Source organism: Culex quinquefasciatus, chromosome 3 (assembly GCF_015732765.1).
Source record: "Culex quinquefasciatus strain JHB chromosome 3, VPISU_Cqui_1.0_pri_paternal, whole genome shotgun sequence".
Lineage (NCBI taxonomy): Eukaryota > Metazoa > Arthropoda > Insecta > Diptera > Culicidae > Culex > Culex quinquefasciatus.
In genome coordinates, this window is record NC_051863.1 from 82,082,877 (window position 1) to 82,095,818 (window position 12,942).

Genomic DNA, 12,942 nt, shown 5'->3' on the forward strand with positions numbered 1-12,942 from the left:
GACTGCGCGTCCACACAGGCACCGCACTACTGATGCCATTATTTAATTATAATGACCAATCACCCCATGCACTCGAACAGCGACATAAAAGAGCAGGAAAATAACACGAAAAAACAGGACTGCGCGTCCACACAGGCACCGCACTACTGATGCCATTATTTAATTATAATGACCAATCACCCCATGCACTCGAACAGCGACACAAAGAGACGGAAAATAACACGAAAAAACAGGACTGCGTGTCCACACAGGCACCGCACTACTGATGCCATTATTTAATTATAATGACCAATCACCCCATGCACTCGAACAGCGACATAAAAGAGCAGGAAAATAACACGAAAAAACAGGACTGCGTGTCCACACAGGCACCGCACTACTGATGCCATTATTTAATTATAGTGACCAATCACCCCATGCACTCGAACAGCGACATAAAAGAGACGGAAAATAACACGAAAAAACAGGACTGCGCGTCCACACAGGCACCGCACTACTGATGCCATTATTTAATTATAATGACCAATCACCCCATGCACTCGAACAGCGACATAAGAGACGGAAAATAACACGAAAAAACAGGACTGAGCGTCCACACAGGCACCGCACTACTGATGCCATTATTTAATTATAGTGACCAATCACCCCATGCACTCGAACAGCGACATAAAAGAGACGGAAAATAACACGAAAAAACAGGACTGCGTGTCCACACAGGCACCGCACTACTGATGCCATTATTTAATTATAGTGACCAATCACCCCATGCACTCGAACAGCGACATAAAAGAGCAGGAAAATAACACGAAAAACAGGACTGCGCGTCCACACAGGCACCGCACTACTGATGCCATTATTTAATTATAATGACCAATCACCCCATGCACTCGAACAGCGACATAAAAGAGACGGAAAATAACACGAAAAAACAGGACTGCGCGTCCACACAGGCACCGCACTACTGATGCCATTATTTAATTATAATGACCAATCACCCCATGCACTCGAACAGCGACATAAAAGAGACGGAAAATAACACGAAAAACAGGACTGAGCGTCCACACAGGCACCGCACTACTGATGCCATTATTTAATTATAGTGACCAATCACCCCATGCACTCGAACAGCGACATAAAAGAGACGGAAAATAACACGAAAAAACAGGACTGCGTGTCCACACAGGCACCGCACTACTGATGCCATTATTTAATTATAGTGACCAATCACCCCATGCACTCGAACAGCGACATAAAAGAGACGGAAAATAACACGAAAAAACAGGACTGCGCGTCCACACAGGCACCGCACTACTGATGCCATTATTTAATTATAGTGACCAATCACCCCATGCACTCGAACAGCGACATAAAAGAGCAGGAAAATAACACGAAAAAACAGGACTGCGCGTCCACACAGGCACCGCACTACTGATGCCATTATTTAATTATAATGACCAATCACCCCATGCACTCGAACAGCGACATAAAAGAGACGGAAAATAACACGAAAAAACAGGACTGCGCGTCCACACAGGCACCGCACTACTGATGCCATTATTTAATTATAGTGACCAATCACCCCATGCACTCGAACAGCGACATAAAAGAGACGGAAAATAACACGAAAAAACAGGACTGCGTGTCCACACAGGCACCGCACTACTGATGCCATTATTTAATTATAGTGACCAATCACCCCATGCACTCGAACAGCGACATAAAAGAGACGGAAAATAACACGAAAAAACAGGACTGCGCGTCCACACAGGCACCGCACTACTGATGCCATTATTTAATTATAGTGACCAATCACCCCATGCACTCGAACAGCGACATAAAAGAGCAGGAAAATAACACGAAAAAACAGGACTGCGCGTCCACACAGGCACCGCACTACTGATGCCATTATTTAATTATAATGACCAATCACCCCATGCACTCGAACAGCGACATAAAAGAGACGGAAAATAACACGAAAAAACAGGACTGCGCGTCCACACAGGCACCGCACTACTGATGCCATTATTTAATTATAATGACCAATCACCCCATGCACTCGAACAGCGACATAAAAGAGCAGGAAAATAACACGAAAAAACAGGACTGCGCGTCCACACAGGCACCGCACTACTGATGCCATTATTTAATTATAATGACCAATCACCCCATGCACTCGAACAGCGACACAAAAGAGACGGAAAATAACACGAAAAAACAGGACTGCGTGTCCACACAGGCACCGCACTACTGATGCCATTATTTAATTATAATGACCAATCACCCCATGCACTCGAACAGCGACATAAAAGAGCAGGAAAATAACACGAAAAAACAGGACTGCGTGTCCACACAGGCACCGCACTACTGATGCCATTATTTAATTATAGTGACCAATCACCCCATGCACTCGAACAGCGACATAAAAGAGACGGAAAATAACACGAAAAAACAGGACTGCGCGTCCACACAGGCACCGCACTACTGATGCCATTATTTAATTATAATGACCAATCACCCCATGCACTCGAACAGCGACATAAAAGAGACGGAAAATAACACGAAAAAACAGGACTGAGCGTCCACACAGGCACCGCACTACTGATGCCATTATTTAATTATAATGACCAATCACCCCATGCACTCGAACAGCGACATAAAAGAGCAGGAAAATAACACGAAAAAACAGGACTGCGTGTCCACACAGGCACCGCACTACTGATGCCATTATTTAATTATAGTGACCAATCACCCCATGCACTCGAACAGCGACATAAAAGAGACGGAAAATAACACGAAAAAACAGGACTGCGCGTCCACACAGGCACCGCACTACTGATGCCATTATTTAATTATAGTGACCAATCACCCCATGCACTCGAACAGCGACATAAAAGAGACGGAAAATAACACGAAAAAAACAGGACTGCGCGTCCACACAGGCACCGCACTACTGATGCCATTATTTAATTATAATGACCAATCACCCCATGCACTCGAACAGCGACATAAAAGAGCAGGAAAATAACACGAAAAAACAGGACTGCGCGTCCACACAGGCACCGCACTACTGATGCCATTATTTAATTATAATGACCAATCACCCCATGCACTCGAACAGCGACACAAAAGAGACGGAAAATAACACGAAAAAACAGGACTGCGTGTCCACACAGGCACCGCACTACTGATGCCATTATTTAATTATAATGACCAATCACCCCATGCACTCGAACAGCGACATAAAAGAGCAGGAAAATAACACGAAAAAACAGGACTGCGTGTCCACACAGGCACCGCACTACTGATGCCATTATTTAATTATAGTGACCAATCACCCCATGCACTCGAACAGCGACATAAAAGAGACGGAAAATAACACGAAAAAACAGGACTGCGCGTCCACACAGGCACCGCACTACTGATGCCATTATTTAATTATAGTGACCAATCACCCCATGCACTCGAACAGCGACATAAAAGAGCAGGAAAATAACACGAAAAAACAGGACTGCGCGTCCACACAGGCACCGCACTACTGATGCCATTATTTAATTATAATGACCAATCACCCCATGCACTCGAACAGCGACATAAAAGAGCAGGAAAATAACACGAAAAAACAGGACTGCGCGTCCACACAGGCACCGCACTACTGATGCCATTATTTAATTATAATGACCAATCACCCCATGCACTCGAACAGCGACACAAAAGAGACGGAAAATAACACGAAAAAACAGGACTGCGTGTCCACACAGGCACCGCACTACTGATGCCATTATTTAATTATAGTGACCAATCACCCCATGCACTCGAACAGCGACATAAAAGAGACGGAAAATAACACGAAAAAACAGGACTGCGCGTCCACACAGGCACCGCACTACTGATGCCATTATTTAATTATAATGACCAATCACCCCATGCACTCGAACAGCGACATAAAAGAGACGGAAAATAACACGAAAAAACAGGACTGAGCGTCCACACAGGCACCGCACTACTGATGCCATTATTTAATTATAATGACCAATCACCCCATGCACTCGAACAGCGACATAAAAGAGCAGGAAAATAACACGAAAAAACAGGACTGCGTGTCCACACAGGCACCGCACTACTGATGCCATTATTTAATTATAGTGACCAATCACCCCATGCACTCGAACAGCGACATAAAAGAGACGGAAAATAACACGAAAAAACAGGACTGAGCGTCCACACAGGCACCGCACTACTGATGCCATTATTTAATTATAGTGACCAATCACCCCATGCACTCGAACAGCGACATAAAAGAGACGGAAAATAACACGAAAAAACAGGACTGAGCGTCCACACAGGCACCGCACTACTGATGCCATTATTTAATTATAGTGACCAATCACCCCATGCACTCGAACAGCGACATAAAAGAGACGGAAAATAACACGAAAAAACAGGACTGAGCGTCCACACAGGCACCGCACTACTGATCAATATAATATGACAGGTTTTCATACAAAACCCACCCTTTTTTACAAATTGTGAAATTTATATGCAGCAGTATTTTAAGCATAACTTTTGATGTGCTTTACTAAATCTTGTAAATTTCAATAGGGGCTTATGGGACCCCAAGACGAATCGAAGGAGGCCAATACGGTCAAAATCGGCTCAGTCAGTGACGAGTTATTCCAGCGACATTGATTCGGTATACATGTCTACATACAGCCAAACACACAGACATTTGCTCAGCTGTTGATTTTGAGTCGATATGTATAAATGACGGTAGGTCTAGGAGGTCTAATTAAAAAGTTCATTTTTCGAGTGATTTTAAAGCCTTTCCTCAGTAAGGTGAGGAAGGCAAAAAGTATAAAATCACTTCACAAGTGGTGAACGGGGGTTTTCACATGATCATTCAAAATGGGTCCGCGGGCCACAAAAAATGACCTCGCGGGCCATGCTTTGATCACTCCTGCTGTAAACAAATCTATTGTTTAGTTTCGGTCAACCATTTATGTAATTAATATGAAAAAATGTGCATCAAAATTACTTATTTTTATTATTTTTATGTTTACAGTGATTTTGGAAACGTTTTCTCTGATCTTTTTCGGAAATAAATGTGATTAAATGTCTGTTGAGTATCGTGTGGGCAGCAGGGCCAGGAAGATGGTTTTATTGTTGTGTTCGTTTTGTAATGTATTTGTATTAAAATCTAGCATGACTTTTTGTGGTGATGGTATGGTATTGGTGGTGGTGGTGGTGGTGGTGGTGTTAAAAAAAACAAACGTTCAATTTACTAACATTGAGTCCAAAACCTCCCTACAAACATCTATACCACTAGGTGACGTAGAGATCTCTGCGCATTCTAGATAGATGTTTACTAACATACCTTCCAATCCCCGAGGTTAGCAAGGTACCGGCCAGGAGCCCCTTATCTTATCTTATCCCTTACTTTACACGCTCATCTAAAGAGGAAAACATGGTATCTCCCGTGTTGGAATATTGTAACCGGATGAGAGTCTAGTGCTATCATACGTTTAATTACAGTTAAACAGCAAGATAAGCGTTGTGCAGCCATCCGGAATTGTGCGACCTTTATTGCTAATGCTAATAAATGTGATTAAATGTCTGTTAGGGTTTTTTGTTGTTTAAAGCCAAATTTGTTAACAAAACAGATTTGTTTATGATGAAAAGTGAGCAAAATCTATCTTTTATTCATTATATCTATCATAAGACCTACACCATGCATCGAAACATCAAATATCGGTTAAATTTGGTATAAAAATAACAGTTTGCCTATAGTGGACCCGAGTCCACAATCGGATTATGGACCCGGGTCCACTATAGGAAAAGGGGATCCATAACAGGTAAAAAAAACTTTTTTTCTTAAATGGCTATTTTTCTGCTCAAAAACAAATAAAATGATGAAACAAATAGTCAAAATTGTTCAAAAGACATCAGTTTTCATTGTTTTGTAAAAAGGGTTATTAAAAAGTGCTTAAAACATTGAAAATTTGTAAAAAATGTGCTTCGGCTCTACTAGGGGGTCCACTAATGGTTAAAATAACTTACATGATGTCCATGTTCGAAAATCAATTATCTATCAAATTTGTTAAAACATTGGGGAGTTTCACCTTCATATAGGTCGTTACCGTCGAAACGCAAAACAAACTTTCTTTTTAAGGAAAACAACGAATCGGTCAAATAATTAATAAGAATCGAACCACACCCAAGTGTAAGTTTTTCATAACAAGTCATAACTGAAGGAATGCACCGGAAACTGTATCGCCAACACAACTACTCTGCGGTATACTACGGAAAATGTTTGACCTAGTTTGCAAAATCAACCAATCCCAACAGTGTTGTTTTTACGCTACACAGAAAACAAAATGTTGAATTTTGGAATGTTAAAAATTTGGTAGGTTGAATATTACCTCTTTTTTAGTATTATTACATAAAAAATGTGTAAAAATGTGAACCTCATGAATATTCATCAAAAACTGATGAAATTCATCATTTTCTGGGGTAAAATTAATCATTTTTTTGCCACAAAATCTGTCACCATTTCCTGATGAATATTACCATCATTTTTTTTCTGTGTACTTTGGTAGAAACATCGCGTTGTGAGGGAGCAAATTTTGTACTGTCTTCCCAGCTTACCACGTATCATTTTCCGCGCTTTCGAACGCTACCCAAGACAATCTGTCTCGATGGCAGTGCTGGCTCGCAAACGCATCTTTATGAAATGTTGTTTCTCCTTCAGAGTGTTTGACTTCAAATCAGGAGCATGTTTAAAAAAAAAAAAACAAGCTAAATCCACTTGTGTGGTTAAAGCCTTCCTCATTCTTATCCAACAATGGGTGATATGATGGGTTTGGACAAAAATATCATCTATTTTGTTAGATCCGGAATAAAAAAAAGTACAAAACATCGCTTAAGTGATAACAACTCGAGACAAGGTTGCCAGATCTTCAAAGTTTTTGACTCGCTGGAAAGGTCTATCTATAACTTAACCAGCGATGGGTTGGATGATGGATCCCAACATAGTTTACATACATTTAAGTGAGATCCGACTTCAAAAAAGTACATAAATATCAGTGAGATCGGGATATATGTGAAAACAAATTTGTATACATAACTTTTTAACTACTTGCCGAAACTTCAAACAATTCAATAGCAATGTATGGGACCCTAAACCAAGTCGAATGCGACCGGTTTGATCAAAATCGGTTCTGCCAGTGCTGAGAAAACTCAGTAATAATTTTGGTCACATACATAAGTTACGGAAATTGCGTTCCGCATAATTGATCGACGCCACCAACATCATCAGCACAACCGACAATAGTTTTCCAGCTAAACTTCGTTTACCTCGCCGTGATTAAAGCAAGTAGCTCGATTAATGCTCAATAAGCAAAACCTCTGTACCTCATGTGTGAGGCTCTGTGGCACTTTTCGATTACAATAAATTCAGAGCGTTTGGGACAGTCAACCTCAACGCTTTGGCGTTATTAATTTTGAGAAAACCACCACTTCGATCATGGAAGTTCCATAACTCATACATACACACACAGACATTTGTTCAGTTTTCGATTCTAAGTCGATGTGTATCCATAAAGGTGGGTCTACACTAGAGTGTAACAAAAATTACTTTTTGGCGGGCGTTCAGGGGTTTGTTCCGGTGGGCATACTGAGCCTAAATCCCAAATATGAGCTTGATTGGACGTAACAGGAGCTGGCGCTCCGCCCTTCAATTTTAAATGGGATTTAACCCGTAAAAAAAGATTTTTTCAAAAATGTCACTTTTTGAGGCATTTTGGCCACCAATGCGTTTACCAAAAACATCACTGGCGTATAGGCCAGATCCTTGCGCATCTTTTGGTATATTTAACATTGAAGTTTGGGGCATCCTGGAGCTCGGTACAGACCTTCAAAGTTTGGCATTTTTTCGAAAAATCGGTCCCAGCAAAATCAAATAGCGTCTCAGGCGTCGCGAGGTGCGACGCATATCTTTTTTGCCGGGCCGATTTTTCGAAAAAATGACAAACTTTGAAGGTCTGTACCGAGCTCCAGGGTGCTCCAAACTACAATGTTATATATACCTAAGGCTAAGGCTATATAGAGCAGGATTATAGCCTTACCTCAGTGAGAAAGGCAAAAACTATGTTAAATACGATGTTACCACAAAAATATTTGAAAAAAAACTTGTTTTAGAACATTAATTGGATATTGAGATTTAATGTTTTAGAAAAACTTTCAGAAAAGTCAGTTTGATTGTGCATTATCCCGTTGGAATTCTAGCGTGGATCATACATACTTATCATAATTTATGACAACGCAAGCTGATATGGTAAAATGATTTCCTCCCTGCAGCCGCACATATCAAACAACATTTCAGTCCCAATGAGACGCAAAGAACAGATGCATGCAAACCCACAGACCACCGTCATTTTTGCGACCATTTTGTGTCAGCTGCTAGTTGGTTTGTTCGTGTGCTGAAATATTGCATAATTTAACGCTTCATTATGGTTACTAGCAGCTTTATCACTGCTCATTTAAATCAAGGATGAAACTCATGCATAGAATTTTAATTTCTCCCTGGACTGCCCAAACTAGTTGCACTGCGCTTCAGTCGCCAATGTAAATTCGTTGAGAAGTTGTGAAAACCACACAGAACTGAGTCTGACACTTTTTGACAAAACCGAGTACTGCCACGAACGAACAAGTAAAGCACCAACAATTTTCGTTCGTGCGATAGACCACTGACGTACAACATTTGGGACACGTGCACGGCACACATACACACACACACACACACACGTGTCATCCTTAAACTAAAACGCACGATTTAGGGGAAAGTGGGGCAAGTGTAACAAGCTAAGGAAATCCTCGTTAAACCCCATTAAAACGTTAAAACATCTGTCGGATTTTTTCATAATCACCTTATTTCAGGTCTTGACTAAGACTTTGACAGAACAAATTTTGAAAAAATCCTGTTTTTCAATGTTAAAAATTGATTTTAAAATTTCTGATTTTCCGTACGTTCTACTCAACTAGTGGGGCAAGACGAACAACCCGTTGGGGCAAGAGGATCGATGCATGAAACAACATGTTAATTTGCTAACAAGTGAACTGCTATCACTTTGAAACATCAGATTAGAATGTATTTAAAACGTTTTTTTCACTTTTAGGTTTAATAATAATATTTTACTAAAAATTTGATCGTTTTTACGAAAACAAATTATTGCTTAGATGATAAATAGTAAATTTTCATAGTATCACTTTATTTTGTAGGAACTTTTTTTTAAACAATTGTTTATCAGTTTTTAAGAACTTTTTTGTATTTATTTCTCAATAAAATATGTTGTTGCAGAAATTCGTATTTTTCCATACTAAAAATCCATATGGTACACTTGCCCCACCTGAACAAGATTTCTAAAAGCTCTCAACAAAAAAAACCAAAAGTTAAATCATACTTTCTAATAGGTGCAAATCATTGGTTGGAACACTACTGATCTAGGCAAAATAGGATTTTGATAAAATGAGCCTTAAAACGAACCGTAAGCCTTATTTTGTACTTTCCAAATATTATAAGAAAACAAAGGTTTTTAAAAAACTTCATTAAATCTTATGCTCCGTGGCGTTTACGTCGTTTTGGCGGTTACGTGGTAGTAGAATTAGTTAATTGCACTGCTAGCAACAATTCCTCATACTGGAAATAATCAAAATTGTAAAAATTACGGCCGTACGAGCGATTGTTCCTCTTGCCCCATATGGTCGTCTTGCCCCACCTTCCCCTATCTGAAACTTTTGCGCAAAACAACATTATCAACGATGAAGTATACGTTACGTTGTCAACCATTAAACTTTGTTAATGTATATTGCAGAATCTTTCAACGATATCGGAATCTTTATAATCATCAGTTTAACTGGATACTTTGGAATTGAAATTGATCAGTATGTAACGTTCCGTTCTGTTCCTCAAGTAAAACGGCTTAAGCGCCACCTCTCCAAATGAAAGGACCGTTAACTCCGATTAAATTTACCCGGTTTGAGACAACCCTTCTCAGGGCAGGCCAACAGATTATCAGAATCAGAAACACCAATTCGACCAACCAAGTGTACCGAGATGACCAGACTGTACGGAATCTAACTGTAAAGGCAAAGAAGCAGCAAAACTAGGAATAGGGATTGAGACTTGGGTTAACTGAACTTTAGTCCAAGAGCGGAAATTCTAACTTCCGACTAAATACGACCCCAAAGACTAATTTAGGATGACAACTTTTCTCGAAGTCGATAAATATAGTAAAAGTCAAAATTCGTACGCGAACAACAAATTAAATTTATTGAATTTGTCAAAGAGTATTTTATTCGGCGAAATTTCAATTCAGAAGAGTTCGCAATTCAGATTTGGACACAGGCAATTCCCTTTATTGCAATCTGGCCTAGATTTTGTGACGTCACACCTGACTCTGCGGGGTCTGACTGTTTGGCGCGACGCGCAAAGAATCGACTTAAGCTAGCAAGCTACTCTAGGGATTAATCTTGGTGTTTTTCAGGGGAACAGGGGCGTTTATATAATGCAAAAAGATAGATCTGACCTTATAGTTGTTCGTCGGTCCTACCGGATGTCCCACGGCGATCCCACGTAGCTGCGCACGTTCGTTGTCTCGTTCGGTTGGCTCGATCGGTTTCACGCACCTCTTGACGCACGTGTCTCATGCGGCGGGCTGCTTACATCCACGTGCAGACTTCTCGGAGGGCGGCCTAGGGTTTGTGCTCAAGGTTTGTAACGGGTTTTTGGGATGGCCAGAATCCTGGCAGTGGTCAATGGGCCCTCGTGCGTGGACAGATCATCGGGGTAAAGGCGTCCCCGGGCGTCGGTGGAGTTTTCCGAGCGGTGTAACGGGCTCGGTGTCGCACGTCTTGGCTTAAACGAGGTTTGCGTCCCGACTTCGTCGGTGCGGTACGGCTTTGTGTTGACGTAAAGCGGTGCCGCTGACAACCCACTGGAAGTGACGTGTGCGCCACTAGCGTACCGAAGTACTAGATCACAATGGCTGCGTCCGCAACCGGTAAATAGCACAACCCTGGCTTGCTGCTGGCTTTAACCCTCAGCGAAACAGGATGATCCCAAACGAATCCTGACGCTAGCGACGATTCCGAACGATTCCGGACGAGTTTCGTCACTGACCGAGCACGCGGTGTGCCTAACCTCTAATTTCGATGGGCTTCACAATGGCTTCCAGCCCAGACAACTTGCCCACGTTAACTAGGGCACCTAATCAACGCAGTAACCGCAATTAGCTTTCACTATACCACAAAATGCTCATAAAAAGTCTTACCTGATACCAAGTTTCCAAAATATTCTTAATTCCAGCAGCAAATTTCACTTGTCATTTGACAAAATCAACTAAATAAATCAAAAGCAAAATTAATGCATAACTTTTATTACAAAACGATCGCGCTTACTTCAAAAAAAGTTGAGAAAGAGCGCACTCTCAACAAAGTTCTCGTTTTTTTTAATTTGCACTCCACTTTATAAAAATGACTTGTTCACAGGTCAAAGTACTCCACCAGAAAGAAAGAGCTTCCCTTTTGGACCAACATGTAAGTTAACCTCGTCTTTGTATGAACGCAATTTTATACGATCATGTGCGACTTGCGTAGAACGGGACTTCTGATTGGTTAAGCTACTGAGAGAGTAAAATGAGAACATTTACTCAAGAGAGCAAGTCGTACAAAAAAGTCTAGCAAGCTTTACATTTGTGGATGTTAGGGACTGAGGGATATCTTTCTTTTGGCCTTTACAGTCAAGAGCCAAATACGCCTGCGGGTAGGCAACCATCTGACATCTAAACCGGTACACAATAGTCGAGCAGTTAGGGTGTTTCATAAAAATCTTACATTCGCCAATACTAACAGCAAAATTTTGAAAATTTGGAAAATTTTCAAAATTTTTATTTTGAGGGATTATCCAGTTTTCTTTTCCACTCAAATGATTTCAAGTGTGGCTAACTTCAAATTAAACGAATTTATAATAAAAATTAAGGAACAGATTAATATTAAACAAAGTTTTTACCGACTTATAATCATTCTAAACCATCTTTACCAACTTACTATCCCAAATACTCATTCATTCCACACTCCTAAACGTTCAGAAGTTTCTTGAATCACTTGCCCAAATGACCTACACTAAATTCACAACCGAAGTTGCCTAAAATTACTCCAAAAATGTTTGGAACCACATGTTCTTATAACTAACTGAACTTATACTTATTTGACTCCAAAAAGATTTGAATAGTTTTTTTTTACCTTTAAGCTAACTGAAGTTTTTTCAGACATATCTGATAATATTTATTCCTAACCAAAACCCAAAAGATTCAAGAACTTCATAAACTTTCTGTTTCCACATTAGCCTTACCTGTAACCAACCAACTAGTTTATCTTTACTTTCCAACACCTGATTTCCATTCCTAACCAACATTCTAACTTGACTTCATTCGAGTATCACAAACTACAGGCCAAATACTGCACAGCCCTACAAAGGGAGTACTAGATTCACCAACACAAGAAAACGAGAGAACTGTCAGATTCGAAACTGTCAAACTTTGTTGATGAGAAAATATTTACTTTTGGTTTCGGATGGATTCGAAATATTAAAAAGTTCCTTGTAGAACGTTTGTGTTCTTTAATTTATCGGACTATTGAAGCTATTTTGGATCTAAAAGGTGTGCTACGGCAAAAATAAGGGGTAAGTAAGTGTAATTAACTGAAATTAGATCAAATTAGGAAAAATGAATCGGGTACGGGAATTTGAAAACAGTTCTCCACATTTCCAACGAAAACGACATACTGAACGATTTTTTTATTTTTAGGTTACATCACCAGCACAGCATAACATTTACAAGCAAAACATGTTAAAAACTGGTTACTTCGGTGCGTTGGAGGATTGTAATCGGT

The 12,942-nt window shown here is 40.3% G+C and overlaps 1 protein-coding gene and 1 long non-coding RNA gene across 2 annotated transcripts in view; one reads left to right on the top strand and one right to left on the bottom strand.

Annotated features, from left to right (window-relative positions):
* Positions 1-12,942, top strand: part of LOC6038971 — a 116,161-nt gene that overhangs the window by 45,903 nt on the left and 57,316 nt on the right. The window lies entirely within an intron of this gene.
* On the bottom strand, positions 10,297-11,573 carry LOC119770563. The gene is made up of 3 exons (XR_005278893.1): positions 11,452-11,573; positions 11,325-11,392; positions 10,297-11,260 (listed from the first exon to the last, which is right to left on the bottom strand). It is a non-coding gene; the product is annotated as an uncharacterized LOC119770563 (long non-coding RNA).